This window comes from Nylanderia fulva, unplaced genomic scaffold (genome assembly GCF_048542155.1).
Source record: "Nylanderia fulva isolate GAGA-0341 unplaced genomic scaffold, ASM4854215v1 Scaffold7, whole genome shotgun sequence".
Lineage (NCBI taxonomy): Eukaryota > Metazoa > Arthropoda > Insecta > Hymenoptera > Formicidae > Nylanderia > Nylanderia fulva.
In genome coordinates, this window is record NW_028190807.1 from 782,652 (window position 1) to 800,622 (window position 17,971).

Sequence of the window (17,971 nt, forward strand, 5' to 3'; positions counted from 1 at the left end):
TCGGATGCAAAAATTACTTATAAAATAAAACTGTAATGTGTTCTAATAAAAATAAATTATATAAAGTCACGTAATACATAATTATGTAAAAAAAAAAAGAGAGGCAAAGATTCACCAAAAAATGCATCTATGCAATCTATAAAAGCATGAGCGTCCGCAGAAGAGAGTGAGCATTTGCCCCTTGAAATCAGTAAAAAAAAAAAAATTTGCTCTCCCTTTGAATAAACACTGGAATTGATTTGCATAATTAATATAAAAAAAAAAAAATAAAACAATCAATTATATTAGAGTCATAGACGTCTGCAGGGGTGCATTTGCCCCCTTTTTGGAATCAGCAAAAAATGAAGAATTTCTTCTCCCGTGGAATAAACCCTGCAATTTATTTGCATATTTAATATAAAAAAATTCAAATAACAAAAAAACTAAGAAAGAACAAAAAAATTTAATTATGCCCCCTCCTGGAAAAAATGTTGCGATGCCCACGATAGTAAGGGAGAAGAAATTCTTCATTTTTCAAGAGGAAATCGAAAAATGAGAGAAAGAGAGACACATAGAGAAGCGGACCAAAGCAAGGGAAGACGGACCCGTTCTCGCCGCTTCTCTTCGCTTCGCGAGAGATGAAGAAAGAGAGAGAGAGAGAGAGAGAAAGAGAAAGATGCACGGGCGCACACAACGGAACGCGCGTGCATACGTGCATTCCCCTCCACGGGAATTGATCTTGCACGTGCAACCCGGGGAGAGTACGCGCGTGTGCGTGTACAAAGTAGGTCCACGGAGCGGAGGAGAGACGACGGAATGAATATCGTGCCGTCCCTCGCAGCCGGTGCGACCAATCCGCGCGAAGCGCGAGTTGCGTGAAGGCGGAACGCGTCGCTCTTTCGCGTACATACATCCGTGCTATTTATTATTCAGTTTGCAAATACGTGGCAAAAATGATCTCTCTCTCTCCCGACGCGAGCGCGTTCTCTCGCTGGATGTTCCTCTCACGAGCCGGGCCGGAGGTGGAGCCAGAAGGCAAAGGAAGAAGGGTGAAACGACGAGAGATATCGCCCGTTAATTTGTTAGAAACACCACCGCGGGGAGACCCGATCGCGCGTGTATACATATATAGATACGCGCGTGTGCACGCGTGCATATATCGTGTGACACGTCACGCGACGTTGGTCGGCCCCGTTTCGCGCTAACTTCGAGACTCGCGAGATGTGGGAAAACGATGGGAGAAAGATAGGTGTACCTGTCGATTGGATAACGTTGGCGAAGATTTGCGGGAAAAAGAATGGTATATTGTGTATCAAGTGCGGAAAGTTGACAATTGGTCACGAGTGCGGGGGATGAACCACCCCACACGAGTGAACAATTGTCAATCCGCACTTGATACACACGATATTTTGTATTACAAGTGCAGGCAAAGTGGCTTTGTGCGCGTTTTTTGTGCGCGAGGTGGCTGATCGCACGCCGCCATCTTGCGGCGGCACGGTGCGGGAATAGCCGTGTTCAAAGTCATTGCCCACGGCTGAAGCCGTGGGCAATGACTTTGAACGCGGCTCAGCCGTAGGCAATGGCTTTGAATGCGGCTTATTCACTCACCGCGTCGCCGCTAGATGACGGCGTGGGAAATCGGCCGCTTTCCGCACAGAAAACACGCACACAAAGTGCCACTTTGTCTGCACGTGTAATACAAAGAAATTATATTGCAGTCATGGGAGTCTAGGAGGGCGGGGGGCAACATTTGCCCCCTTGGAATCAGTCAAAATGTTCAGGATTTGCTCTCCTTTTGAGTAAACACTACAATTTATTTGCATATTTAATATCAAAAAAATGAAAAAGTCAATTATGTTAGAGTCATGGGCGTTTATAAAAAAGTAGGGGGCGGGAAGGGGCATTTGCCCCCCTTGAAATCAGTAAAAATATTAATTTGCTTTCCTTTTGAATAAACACCGGAATTTTTTTTTGCATACCTATTTAATATGAAAAAAATAAAAAAGTCAATTATATTAGAGTCATGGGTATCTGCAGGGAACAGGGGGCAAAAGAGGGCACTCCCCCCCTTAAAAATCAGTATAAAATTAAGAATTTGCTCTCCTTTTGAATAAACACTTTGCATATTTAATATAAATAAAATAAAAATAACGAAAAAAAAATAAAATTGAATTAAAGAAATAAAATAATGCCCCCTCCTGGAAAAAATCCTGCAGACTCCCGTGATTAGAGTCAATCATCGATGTGCTAATCGTTGATCAGTTGTCGCGTTACTCGAGAGCAAGAGACAAAAGGTTCATCGTCACGCTCGTCCTATGCAAAACACCCGTATATCCCCCTTTTTCTACGAACGCGTGTATTCGCACCATGGTCAGTTGTATCTCTTTCTCTCTCTCTCTCTATCTATGTCTTTCCCTCTCTTTTTCGCATTAGGAACGCGTGTTCCCCGCACAACATTTCCGCGCTTCACACACCCATGTGGCCGATATCATCTCCTTTCTTTCGCTCGTTCCCTTCGCGCGTTCTTTGAAGTTGCTACCACCTCGAGGATTCCGAGGAGAAAAAAATGCGACTTAATCGCTCGAACGTAATTACAAAATTGCTGAAAAAGCATACCGTCCGATCGTAATCATCGCGCGTGTCGTTTAATGCGAGCCTTTCCCGCGCATATACCTACGGAATTTATGCGAGGAAAGGAAGAGAGGAGAATATCGAGGAACCATCCGCGGCAAGTGATGCGCTCCATCACTGGTCAGACGTTCGTCCAAATTTTAAGCCACGTGTCGGACGCGCGCGCGTGACCTCTCATCGTAATCTCGAATTAATTAAAAACCTTTAAACGACGAACTTATTTTACTTTAATGAATATTTCTGGGATAATAAGTTTTTTTTTGAAAGGTTAAGAAATTCGGTACCCCTAATTTCCGAAACACATAAAATTAGAATAAGACTGAAATCTCTACACAATAATTTATGACCAATTATAGCGTGGGAAAATTTTGATCACGACATCGAAAGTAGCAATAAGAAAATAATTATAAATAAAAAAAAATAAAATAAATTATAAATAAAAATAATTCTAAAAATGCTATATTTGCTCTCTCTCTCTTTCTCTCTAACTTTGAAGATAAATGTTGCCGATGCGACCCAAGGATATCTTTTTTCATTTTTACTTTGATGTTTAAGATTAATGTTGATGACGATCTAAAAGAATATTAATACTAATTATAAGGTGCTGACACGAAGATTATCGCGTTTCCCATTCGCAGAGAGTTCCCTATTCGCGTCATTTAAAAAGAAAAAAAAACGTGCGGTTCAAAGTTCAAGGCACTTTACGCCCTACTTCCTCCGCACGGCTGCTTCGTTCGAGCCGTAAAACGGCCTCTCCTCCCGAGGATAGGCGTACAAATTAGAATCCTCCGGGAATTCGCAAAAGTCACAGTCGAGTTGGCCGGTGTGTGAAACGTAAATCGCCTAGCTTCGACTTTTCTTTCACGAGACTGACTGTTTACGTTGCAGCGAAACGCCCTAATTTTTCTTTTTTCCAACATCGAGAGAGATTTTTAGCGGTATTTTCTCCATCTTTCGCATATAGAGATCATTTCTAGACTCGTTCCTCGCTTCTTCTCTTTTTCATATATCGTTTGACTAAATATTATTTTCTTATAATTGAACGTATATTATAATAGTATTTAAGTCAAATATGTATATACGTTTTGTAAGGTTCAATAATATATTATTTTTCATTTTTAAATATTTTTATATAATTAAATATATATATATATATATATATATAAAATTTATAATTGAAAAATTTAGTCAAGTTAATAAATTTTTGTTCAGCCTAGAATTTAGATCGAAATAATTCTTTCCGCGAACAGGTGAACGCGCAATCTCTCTTCCGGTTTGGGGAGGACATGAAAAAAGGGCCGATTTCCCGAGCCGCGGAGAAAATGCGAGAATTAGCGGCAACTCACTCACCTGACGGCGCAAAACGGGAACGTTGCGAAAGTCTTCCCCGGGTCTTCAGCCTTCTCGTCGTCCCCCTTGGTGTACACCTCGTGCACGTCAGCGACGGCGGCGACGCGGCCCTCCTCGCTAGGAAATAAGAAATTTTCTTGAGAGATGCGAGAGAGACTTCTCCGTGCGAGGGAGGAGGCCTAGCCAAGCGAACATAGTTAATTTAGATTGTATCGCGTGAGAAGCAGGAAATGACGAAATATCCTGCGAGTGCTGACTTATGCACGACCGCCTCGTGTGTGCTGTGGCGTCGTGTGGCTCCTCGACCTCAGCCGCGGCTCCGACACGCAAGGATGATACTTTTTTTTCTTTTAATATATCCTATTCCGAGTGAGAGAGAGAGAGAAAAAGAGAGACTTGACCTGAACCGCACGATGTTACTGTCAGAGAACGTCGCGCGACGTTGTTCGCCATTTTTTAATATCGAGACTGATTTTTATCCGTATTTGCTCCATCTTTCGCTGAGAGATTCTTTTCAGGCTCATTCGCAGCGCTTTTCCTCTTTCTTGTTTAATGAAATTTAGGCAGAGATATGGTTTTATGACGTTTCGAAACATGTCATGAATCGGGAGTTTTGGATGGAATATCGAAAATTTGATAAAATATGCATGCGATCTAAATAAGTATCTCATTAAAATTTGTTACGTCACGTTCTGTCAGTCGATATCGTGAGAACGCTTCTCTTGTACGAAAAGTCTGCAAGAGACCGTGTAATTTATTCGCAATCTTTTAATTTTCCGATAACTGAGGACTATATTTGAAACTAATAATATTAACTTAGTATAAAACATATTTATTTAATATATTAAGAAAATCCTTTTCAAAACAGATAAATATTTATTTATTTTAAATAAATAAATTATAAGGCAGTATTGCATTTTTAGTGCAAGATAAAATTTAATTAAAAAATCAATTTTTATACTACAAAAAAACTCTTAATTGTTTTATTTATTTAAAATTCTCGAAATCTCTTCGCTTCGACAAAATAATTTGAATTAATTAAAAAAAATTAATTTTATTTCGTTACTCTTTCGGTACTCTTTCGATTTGCAATGTGCATACATTATGCATGTATTATAGAAAATTGGGCATGGCTGTCAGACTGTCTGTCTCTCAGGTCATACCCCGTGGAAATCTCGTCAGTGCACCAAAGGAAGTGACGCGCGAATAATTTGTCACACGTGATTGGAGACAGAGCATAATGAACGTTCGAGTTCCCAGTATAACGTCATCGATTTTAAACGACCGTATATACATATGAGATCGCACGCACAATATATTATATACGAATCGAAATCTGCATTTAATATGATTTCAAAAAGTACCTTATATATCTTTAAATAAAAATATGTACACAGTAGGAAAATTTGTTTTCTTGTTAAAAAAAGTCCCCGTTAAAATTTTTGTGTTAAATATTTAACACATTCATATGTTAATTTAACATATTGCTGTTGTGTTAATTAAACTTAAATGTTAAATTATTAAAATAACTAAAAAAAAGATGTAGACATAACACAATGTGCATCTATTTTGAATTTTACACAATAAATGTGTTCTGTTTTATTAATGACAAGATTTATCTGTTTAAATTTACAGAAAAAATGTTAATTTTTAATTTTATAAGTAGGGATGATAAAATCTAAAATTAACATATTTTTACATTAAAACTATATTAATTTTACACAAATATTTTAAATTACTTGAAGTTTTGCATTTATTTTGTGTTAAAATATTAACACAATATTTGTGTCTCCATTTAACATATCTATGTTAAATTAACACAACAATTTCTGTGGACCGTTTGGGACTTGTGAGAGATATCTGTTAAATTTAACGCAAATTTTTCAACTGTGCCCTTTCTAAATAATCTATATATCTTACCTTAATATATAAATATTAAATAAGATTCCTTTTAATTTTCTCAGGAATGTTATCGCGTTAATGAGACGATATAATATGTATAATATGTAATATGTAGAGAGAGAGAAAGATATGGGAACGGACGTGCGATAACAACATATTTAGCAGGGTGTAACGAACGTCGATGCCGCAAGGACATTCCCTATTTCCCTTCGACAAGATGAGCGAGAAGACGCGTTTCGTCTATAAGGTGTTATAAATAGAGACGTGGGTACTGTATACTTAATTCCGCGCACGAAACCGGGTTCTTTTCGTCACACTCCCATGGAGCTTGGTCACCTGAAGAGTTACTATGCCCAATTAACCCTTTGAGAACCGTACGCTCTCTTGCCGGGCATTGCCACTTCCGACGTTGCAATAGTTTTTGCTATATGTATATGCGATTTTAGCGAGACCGCGATTCGAATCGCGCGAATTTCATGCCAAGAGATATATTACTCGTGTCGCATTGTATATTTAAATTTAATGTGAGTCTATTTTTTTGAATTCTAATATATAGATATATAATTAAAATAATTCCATCCGTCAACGCGTAAATCCTTCGTGTCACGTGGGAAAGAATAAAATAAACTCGCCATCGGTCGACTCGCGAGTTACATCGACGCATCTTGAATCGATGACGATCATTACAACGGTTGCGTGCAAGCATACGATCCCATTTCCACGTGAGCTCTCAACTGGAGAGAGAGAAGTCGAGTGCGGATTCTTTAATCTCTCACCTGTGACCCAGACGCGATACGCGCCAGCGAAAGACGAACGGTTTGACGGGAGAGAGCGATCTTTCGACGAAATTGTATTTTTTTCAAACGTACAATTGTTTTTACTATTATTTAAGGCTCCTGACTCCTCGCCGACCAAATTGGAATTGTGACGTTAGAAAAGAAAAAACACATGCTAACAATTCTTATAGATGCCATTTTTAAATGAATATAATTAATAATAATAATAAATTTTAATGAATATAAATTCATTATAAAGGGAAAAGGATAATTTTTGACATATTTTAAGAGTGTGCCAAAGTCATTTGAAATAGTGTCTCATCGAAATATCTTTTCATTTGAAAAATGGCATCTAAAAATTTTCAGCATGTGTTGCAGCAAGAGGATCCGGGAGCCTTAAAATAGAGAAAAATTTCTCTCTTTTCACGGAGAAGAGGTATAGCTGGAGGCGAAACATGAAATGGACGTAACATGCGTGTATATTTATTAGTTGCAGCCTAGAGGAACAAAGGATTTTCCGACGAGAGCGCGTTGTAAAAAAATTCCTCGTCCCCGGGAAAAGAAGAGCGGTTATAAGCACGCTACCGTACGCGCGCATCGATAATATTCCAGAGAGGCTCATTAGCAGCGATCCAGGAACGTCTATCCCCCGCCAGCACGCAAGTAATTATCTGTTACAACGCAGCGCCTCCGTACGGCGTATAACAGCAGATCAGCGCAACGATTAAGCTCAAAAATAGTTCATGGGAACTAGCAGGTAAGCTAATCTCCATCGCATTAGTGTTGTTCCATACGTATATAAAATGCTTTCCGAGGAGGAAGCAGCTGCACGCACCTTTACCGCTCGCGGGGTCATCACTTTCGAAAGACCGCGAACGTCTCGAGACTTTGTACGAACGACTTCGCGACTCTGAGGAATACCGCAAAATTCGTTCTGTCTACAAATTACGTTCGTCCCTTTCTCTCTCTTTTTCTCAATCATTAATTTCAGTATATTATATATATCGAATCGAATTTAATAAATTAATTTTTATTTCGAAAGTTTTAAATCTGACAGATGATGACAGATGACAGCTGTCAGCTGTTCGGCCGATCTTGTTAAGGCATACTATTTTTTTAAATTAATAAAAAGAAAATTAATTTCAGTATATTATATATATATATATATATATATATATATATATATATATATATATCCAATTGAATTTGATCCTAATTTTTATTTCAAAAGTTTTAAATCTGACAGGTGATGACAGATGACAGCTGTTCGGCTGGTCTTGTTAAAGCATACTAATTTTTAAAATAAAAATATTTCTTCTCTAAATTTTTTATCAATTATCCAGCGATATAAAGCTGTCTCTCTATATATAGTCTATAAATTAATGCAATCGCGAATCGCTACTGTAGGGATAATCGAGATCGCGTGCATCGAAATCGTGCGCATCGTTCTCGGTGTCTCTCGAAATCTACGAGATCTCCTGGTGAGACAGGTCGCGGGTCCACCGCGTCGCGGGAAAAAATCGCCGTTTGATAAATAATCCACCCCGGTGTGTGCATACCGGATATATATTTATCTCTGTATATCTCTACCTACAGGGTGTTTGTAATGTATACTCGAGAAATATCTATGATTTTTTCTCGTGACGAACCTTGAGATATCCCCGAAAACTCGATTGCACGTCTCTATATATCACAAAACAACAAATGTATTCAAAAAAGGCCAACTTATCGAGCAATATTTAAGATGTATCCAATTAAAATTTATTCCATATATATCTCAGACAATAAACAATATATCAATATGGAATAAATTTTAATTAGATACATCTTAAATATGGCTCGATAAGTTGGCCTTTTTTGAATACATTTGTTGTTTTATACAATACACGAGCGAATAGAAATTTTAATTGATATCTTTATTTTCTCTTTCATTATCATTAAACCTTTCAACTAAATTACTATTTTATTAATGAAATATATATTAGTATTTAAGTTAAATATATTTTTATACGTTCAATTAACAAAATAAGATTTAATTGAAAGAGTTAGTCAAGTTACCAGTTTTTTCAGACAGATTAATTCACATCTATTATTCTCGATCAACTCGATCGCTTTTACAGTAACCTCGAGATAATTTCTCCATCTTTCTCGAGAAAAAAAATCGACTCCATGGCACCGGGAGGAGTCTGAAGGTTCGTCGCGGAACACCCTGTATAAGCTATAGCTTTGCTCGCGTACCTCTACGGTACTCTAGCTACCTACCACCCGCAACCGACAGCAGGCCAAGCCGGGGCAGAGTCTTAGGCCAGGCCAGGCCGAGTCGTGTATAAGGAGGGGTTAAGAAACTCTCGAACTGAAGTGCCTACACCGGAAGCAGGGGCCTTGCTTTCTGGGCTAATAACCGTACCCACATCGACACGCGGGATCTGCGTGCGCGCGTACACGCTTAGAGAGGAAAGAGGAAAAAAGAAGGCGCGAGAGGGAGAAGGTGACGAAGGAGAGGGTCGGAAACAAGGGGAGGGAGAGAGGTGTAATATAGCGCGGCGAGGTCTTTTTACGCGTGTGCGTTATTGCATGTACACGCAGTGCGGCGTGGTGTGATGTACGGCACACAGGTGCGCCGGGGACCCTCTTATCAGCATGCAAAGCTAGATTTTATGTGCGATCGAATCAGCCGTGCCGTCAGGATTCGTATACGCAAATCGCAATCGAGTTACATACATGCAACGCCGAGTCAATCGCGGGAAAATTGCCGCCGCGGCGATATTTCGCAGCGAAAAACTATACAGAATGCTTCTAAAACTATGTCAGAGATTTTAAGGGGATATTCTAGTGGTCAAAATAAGAAAAAAAAGTTCCTACAAACATATATATGGTTCCAAAAATATTTTTCCTTCGTTACAGCCCCCTCAACTCTGAGAGGATCCAGCAAACTCAATGAAAAAAATTCCCTGACTTTTTCAGATTTTCCAAGACCAGAAATTAATTTTTTCCCTGATTTTTTAGTATTATCTTTTCCTTTTTAGTAGTATTTAATTATATTATACATAATTTGCATATATAAATCAATTAAATGTTGATCAATTAAATCATGAAATTCTTGAAATATTTTTGTCAACAATGAAAAGGAAGGTCGGAAGTTATTAAAACAAAAATTTAAATCAATTATACACAATCTGCATTATGTACGCGATAATTGAAACAAACATGTCACTATAAACTAAATAATCACCTTTCTTATTTATATTGTATCAAATTTTTTAGTTTTGTCTCTATCAAACACGATGAAAATATAAATTAATGAACACGCTGTAGATGAATCAATTTTTAACAACGCAAAAAAATAGCGTGCTGAGTGTCAAGGAAAAGTTTATATTTATATATTTAATAAAAAATTCAAATTATTGAGACAAATGTAGAATAATGTGAAAAATCCAGATAAATAGTAAAATTTTCTGACTTATTTTCCCTGACATTTCCAGATTTATAAAATTCCCTCACAATGCCCGGTTTTCTGGATTTCTCTGATCGCTAGACACCCTGCCCCTAAAGTTGCGAGAAAAAATCATTGAAATTATGAGTGCTTTTATTTTTGGACGCATTTTTTTCTCATTTTGACTTTCCCAGAATAAGCTCTTAAAATCTATGACAGTTTTAAAAACACCCTGTATATATATATATATGTATACTATATTTCCCAAGAGAAAATAAATGACAAATTTGAAAATTTTGGGCTTTGTTTCAACATGTTACCAAATCACTCTCTAAACTTGGAGTGAAATCTCACTCAAAAAGAATGGAATCTCACTTCAAGAAATTTAGAGAGTTTACGATCAAAGTGGAGTTCGACGAGCAAAAAATGCTTATGCTTATAGTTTAAAACTAATTCGACTATGTTGAAACAAACTCTTGGTTTCTTAAATAGATTCCGAATAAGAGGTACCGTTTTTTTCATATAAATTCTCACGTTAATACTTCATTAGACAATGAAACGCTAAATAAAAAAATAAAAGACAAAATTGTAATATAAAGAATAACATTTTTTAAATAAAGAATAAAATTGAATTTTGGAAAAATGAATAAATCTCTAAAGGACAGCTACTTGAAATAAAGGACGAATGGTCACCATAGGTATCCTATGTGTATATAAGGTATTACGTATTTATAATAGAAAAAGCGTGGAAAGAATGTCTATATTTTTTATATAATAATATACTTATTATCGAGAAAAGAATCTGTCAATTATTTCGATTATAATAGCCCCTCGATCGAAGATTTGATTATCCGAATACTGTGCTAATTAATTGTTTACTCTCTAATCGCATTTGAATATATTATATTCGATTGTAATAAATGCGCACAATTTCCTGTGCCATTAATTATAATTGCCCAGCTCTATACCATAGGATTAATTATTCCTCGCGTTGCTACAATTATAAATACGACTCCACAATGTGGCAGCACATAATTTTATAAAGTGACGGTTCTCCTAAAGTGGATCTTCTCACCGTTCCCGGTGAGATTGATTATCGCTCTAACTGTATAGCGGATAGGTCTCGTAAACAGATAAATCTGCAATTAAATGCGAAATTAACCTGAATATGAAGCATGCGCGATTAGGCATCTCGCGGACGAAGTAACGTTACGGGATAACAGCGAAGAAGACCTCGCTAGATAAGCGACATCCGCTTGTGAAATCCAGAGAAAATCCAGAGAATGTGCACACAAGACGTTGTTTCATTTTAATCAGTTTCTCAAATATCTACGATCGATTTACAAATGAATAATTAACTTGAAAAAAAATGAAGAGATTGCTGTATCAATAATTAACCAAACGACATTCGCTAATCATATACATCTCTTATATGTATACACAAAATTGCTCCACGCGTATTTTAATCGAATTTCTCTAATAAACGCTAAGATGACGATGATCCATCCAAACGGTAGCGAAATTCTCGGTCCAGTTAAACGTCAAACAAATGCTAGATCTGAGACGTTGTTTCATTTTAATCAGTTTCTCAAATATCTACGATCGATTTACAAATGAATAATTAACTTGAAAAAAAAATGAAGAGATTGCTGTATCAATAATTAACCAAACGACATTCGCTAATCATATACATCTCTTATATGTATACACAAAATTGCTCCACGCGTATTTTAATCGAATTTCTCTAATAAACGTTAAGATGACGATGATCCATCCAAACGGTAGCAAAATTCTCGGTCCAGTTAAACGTCAAACAAATGCTAGATCTGAGACGTTGTTTCATTTTAATCAGTTTCTCAAATATCTACGATCGATTTACAAATGAATAATTAACTTGAAAAAAAAAATGAAGAGATTGCTGTATCAATAATTAACCAAACGACATTCGTTAATCATATACATCTCTTATATGTATACACAAAATTGCTCCACGCGTATTTTAATCGAATTTCTCTAATAAACGCTAAGATGACGATGATCCATCCAAACGGTAGCGAAATTCTCGGTCCAGTTAAACGTCAAACAAACGCTAGATCTGATTGCAGGGAATATTACGGAGGAGCAAAATCCCTTATCGCGCATATACACAAAACGGTACGAATCCCGTTCTCTACCTCCGGTCTCACGCGTACTTAAGAACCCATGTACGAAGGATTAGAAGGTTTCGGTTCTGACACGTGTGTCCCTATTCTTTTTCAATTCCTTCCTCTCTTTCGGCATCCCTTTCCTTCACTCTTTCTTCTCCTTTTACCTTCCCGTCCATCCATCCCTTCTTTCTTTCTTCGCTTGACATTCGCGCGGAAAAAATGCAGCTAGATTCTCTGAAGTGCCGCTGTAAATATATATATACATATAGGAAAAGAGCGGATGTCTGGTGTGTAAGGAACCGCTAAAATGGTGTTCGCTCTTATCCGAAGATCTGGAGCGGCGATGCGAAGAGAGGCACGCGGAGGGCTACGTAAGGTAAAAGGGGGCTCATGACTGGTCGGTTGGTTGGTTGGTTGGTTGCTGCTGGTCGTCTGGTTGGGCTGGTTAGTGCCGTTACCAGAAAGAGGCCACCTAGGTTCGCAACAAGTGTGCTGAGTTATGCCTCGAACTTTCTTTATAATGAGACACCGGGCTATGAAATGACAAACGTAATTAAAGCGAGCAGCCACCGGAGGTCAGGGATCCCCGAGATTTTCACAATGGGAAACGCGCACTTAGAACCTCTCTCTCTCTCCCTCTCTCATCATCTCTCCTCTCTCAAACCTCTTCATTTACGCCACAGAGATTGCGTATTTCAGGATAATTTTTCGTCAAGAACAGCGTGAGTCTCCTGATAGTCGTAGAAAGTTTATGTCCTGACCGATTTAATGTCGCGCAAAGTGTTTCTAAAATTTATACGCGCAGTTTTGTACTCTACAATAATTTTTTATAAATATTATCTCAATTCTATATTCATCGCGTATAATTAAATTAAAATATATCTATATATAGACTCTCGTGGATCGATTTCAGGGTTAGTCGATATGCCAGTCTACATTATATATACAAAGTGTATCTATAAATAAGTGCGAAAAATTTTAGGAGATTCTTTGTCGAAAATTAATAGAAGTTTCTTATATAAACATAAACTCTTATATCTCTCCCTGAGGAGTTATATACTTTTCTAAAGAAGGAGGTAAAAATTAAATTATTTTTTAAAAATATTAATAAATATCCTTTATTTATATATAAGAAACCCCCTTAATTTTCGACACAGAATAATCTCCTAAAATTTTTTGCACTTATTTAGATCTCCATATATATAAATATACTATAATAAGGGAGATAGATATATCTAGCGCAAAATATACAAAGGATTCAAGAGGGAATCGAACTTGTATGGGACTTTTTCCCGAACAATCGCGAGTGGCAACCTTGCCCCGTTTTACGCCTCCCCGTGACACAACAATGGAAACGCAATGGTACACAACACATTTCACTTTTTCGCAACGCGAGTTCGTCCGGGGGGGCCCCCGAAAAGTATTGCGCGATTTCCTTACCGCGCAAGAATTCACCTCAAACACACAATGTAGATTGGAATTGGCCGTGTACCGTAAAAAGCCTAATTATCATTTTGCGAAACCGCGACGGCACCTATTCCTTCGCCGTCTATTCATTCGAGCAACGAGGGGCGGCTCGAAACGCATAAACATCGAGATAACACAAAAACGGCTTCTCTATTTACCTCCCACGTGAGATTCGATCGATATCGGAGCACTGATTATCGACAAATGTGCCCCGTTAAGGGGGACACATTTCGTAAATATATGATAACTTTGTATTATATTCACATTTCGCAAGTATAACTTTGTATTTTTTTTTTGTACTCGATATCTATTTATTTTATTATATTATATATATAAAATGTGCATCAATATTTCGACTAACCGAAATTGATCCATGAAAGACTCTATATATTTTAATTTATTATATTATATATAATTTAATTTAATTATATGCAAATACCTCGAGATAATATTTATAACTATACAGAGAAAATTGTTTGTCATATTTTACCGCAAAATTTATTACAAATATCATTTTGATAATAAGTCAAAAATTATCATGCTGCATACGTTAAAATTATAATGAATAATTAAGCTTAAAAATATTTTGCTGCATTGCAAAATTATATAAAATATTTTATGTTTATTTTTTGGCATCTATTCTATTTAAAACATTTAAAGAAGTATAAGTTTTTAATATAGTTTTTAATATTTTTTAAATTATTGTGAAATTTTACTTATATTAATTTTATATATTGATATATAGTATAATTAATCAATATATAGTAAAATTAATTAATATATATATCATAAATTTAATAAATGTATTAAATTCAATAAATAATATATTATAACATATTTTATCGTGCTAGATTATTAATATTTTTTATTTTGGTAAATATATTAATCAGAGAAATTCTTATAAAATTCTTCCAATACTATATTGTCCCACGATTACCATGCATTTCAGAATAAATTCTAAGAGAAAATTCTCTCTGTGCATTTATAGTATAATAGAGTAAAAGTTGCGCATACTAATTTTAGAAATACTTTATTAAAATGAAAAAAAATCTCGATATAGTCGCTTAAAACATATCTTATTGTTAATACCTTATAGAAATTTATCACTAGTAACGCTAATTAATCACTTATTTCGAATACTTACAATACTAATATACAGTAATTTAAGTACTCGAAATAAGTGATAAATTAGCGTTACTATTGTCCAACGATCGCATTCCGCAATGGCTGAACGACCAGCAGAGATAAGATACTCGAATATCGGAAGTCGTGTCTGTATATGCGGGAAGAAATACGCGAAATGCCGAAGTTTATTTATTATCGCCTGCATGCAGCGAATAACGTCGCAAGCAAATATTTTTCCGCACTCTCGGGCGCGATCCTTGCGTGGATCCGCGACTCCTTGAGAGGAAGCGTTTCACATTCCTGCGTCGCGATCTCCGCGGATCGATAGATAGATATATATACCTCCCTCTCATCTCCTTCTGGTGATCGGCGTAAAACTGCTCCCGAGTTCGGCGAGGGTCAGGGGTCACGATAAAGATCTCGCGTGAATGATTGCCGATGATATTTCACTTACTCAGGGATCGTCAAAATCCTTTGTGCGAGCGGAGGAATCCGCGATGCGAAATGCCGCGTCTCCTTTCTTCGAATTGACATGAATGCATATCGAAGACGTACCTTTCACGATGATGATGATGTTTGTATGATGTAGCCTCACTCCAACTCGAACGATAATCTCGAACAGTCCAAACACGCACAACATTATTCCAAGTTAATTGCTTATTTTGGTGGTGATGTAATCTAGAAAAAAGAAATATATATATGTAGAACAAAATATATAATACATGTCTGTGTGTGTGAATAAATTAATATGTATATAAAATGTTTATGTATATATTTTATATATATATCTATATATATATATATATATATATGTAGAACAAAATATATAATAATGTGTGTGTGAATAAATTAATATGTATATAAAATGTTTATGTATATATATATATATTTTATATATATATATATATATATATATATATATATATTTTATATATATATCTATATATATATATATATATATATATATATAATGTATGTTTATGTATATTTGTGAATAAATTACCAATTATTTGTAAAAGCAATCGTCTAATTAAGTAAACGCACAAACTGCGTGCGAATATTATCTTTCTCGGCGCGAAATATGCAAGTATATTAGGTTATAAAAATTGATTTCTTTAACACAATGGTTTATATACAAATCATTTAACTTCTCAGATCTCATTCTATATCGACTATTACGGTTGTCATATGTTCAGTTAAATATATAATACAAATGATAAAAACCTCAGTAAATCGTTGAGCGAAACTGTGCGTAAAGTTGTAGTCGTTCGGCCGCAAGTTCGACTTTTAAATATAACGATACCTATTCTAGGCGCCTATACGCACGTTTCAGTGGCGCCACCTATCGTAAATTAAGCAGATTAATGAGCGAGCGCGCGCCATTGCTAATTTGAAAGAAAGAAAATAATTCGAGCGATATAAGATGACAATTTCTAAATTATCTTTCTATTATTAATCAGCTGGTTAATTTTCTCGCTTAAAAACCTCAAGAGAGCAACGAAGCTGCTTATTTCGACTACCACAATTTAATTAATAAATGCTCAATCCAATAAACGATACATGTCGGCTATAAACTTACCCCGGGTGTCGCCATAACCACTAACTTTGTTTTTTCCATTTATTCCTGTCAAAGACACTCGATCGGCACATATTTTATGCGCGATAACAATAACGATAATAATGATAATATCGAGGCGTTAGAACATCACCGGCACGATGAGCTGTCTCCCGTAAAGAGCTGTCATTTTTTGACAGCGAGCAGCGAGTCGAGTGAAGCGCGCGTTCGTCCAACCTGACTGACGTATGCTACAGATCGAAGTTAATCGATCATATCTCGATTTCGCGCGGCGTTCTCGAATCGATTCAAAATTTATATCGCCCTCAAAAAACCACAAATTAGTGTATTTACATGATAAAATAATTTGTACATATTCAAATAATTATATGTACACTGAAAAAAATTTGTTAACTGACTAAACATTTCAACTAAATATTATTTCGTTAATTAAACATATAAAAATATTTAAATTAAATATAATATATTAAATTTAACAAAATGTACATTTTTGACTTACAATTAAATAGTAATATATGTTGAATTAACAAAATAGTAATTTAGTTGAAAGGTTTAGTCAAGTTAACAAGTTTTTTAGTGTATATACATATATATACACATATATAATACTTAAATATATTATTAAAACTAATTTATATAAACGTTGTGTGTGTGTATGTGTGTGTATGTATATTATATATGTAAAATATGAAACTATATTATACGAACATAATTATACAAAAATAATTATGATGCGTCGAGAACGATGTTTAAAATCGTAAATGACAAGGTGGTGAACGCGCAGTGATTACGTATTCGTTTCCCATCAACCCCGCCGATGACGTAATCTCGAGCGGAGACCGACTCTCGTACGCACGTCGCTCTTCCCGCGCGTATCCCAACAGCTCGGGTCATTAATAATTCCAGTCTCTCTCGATGCGCTCTTAGCATCCGTCCCCCTCGGGGAGGTAGCTCGGCGCGACACGCGGCCATTTCTAGAGGCACGTTAAAATCGCGGCTTCTGTGTGCGTAATGCGGTGGATGCTGCGCGCCTCTCCTCGGTTTGTCCGACTCTCTTGACTCGATTTCGCGACCGCAAAACTCCGCCGGGAAGATATATCTCTCCCCTGTGCGCGCCCTGCGAGCCTCTCTGTCTCCCTCTCGCTGATTCCGCTCCGCGTTCCTTCTCGCCCTCTTTCCTTACAGCCGATGCAGGACGGGACTTCTCCGTCTCTCTTCTCCCGCGCGCGAGGACGGTCCTCGCCGACCAAAGGTACAGGGGGAGAAAGGGAGGATGGCCAGACCCCGTCGCGGAGACAACATAAAGATTTAAGACTGGGAGATGCGCCAATAAACATGCTGCGCCCCTGCCGCAGTCAGCTCGCGCTTCTCTCCGTTGCGTTCGCCGCTGTTCCGTTTCTCATTCGGTTCCGCTCTCGAGTTCTGTTCGCAGTCACCAAGACACTCGCGTCTGCACACGTACGCAGGGTATGTTCCCTTCGGCGTTCTCGATGTTAGGTTCTAACGATATTCGAATTCGCAGCCTTTTCTTTCTAAAAAAATTGTCGCTTTAATATCTTACATCGGAAGCATATTTCGACAATTG

The 17,971-nt window shown here is 36.8% G+C and overlaps 1 protein-coding gene across 6 annotated transcripts in view; it reads right to left on the reverse strand.

Annotated features, from left to right (window-relative positions):
* The window catches only part of LOC114945090 (Sox box protein 15), a 63,753-nt gene that overhangs the window by 43,382 nt on the left and 2,400 nt on the right, over nt 1-17,971 (reverse strand). For 2 of the 6 annotated variants that reach the window (XR_014926107.1, XM_029321175.2), the window contains exons 1-3: nt 16,035-17,936; nt 15,366-15,488; nt 3,961-4,077 (exon numbers count right to left, since the gene is read on the reverse strand). The gene's annotated coding sequence lies outside the window, so the exon portion shown is untranslated. Of the gene's footprint in view, nt 1-3,960; nt 4,078-15,365; nt 15,489-16,034; nt 17,937-17,971 lie in introns of those variants that run through there. The other 4 variants (XM_085488686.1, XM_085488685.1, XM_029321176.2 and 1 more) reach the window with 3 other exon arrangements.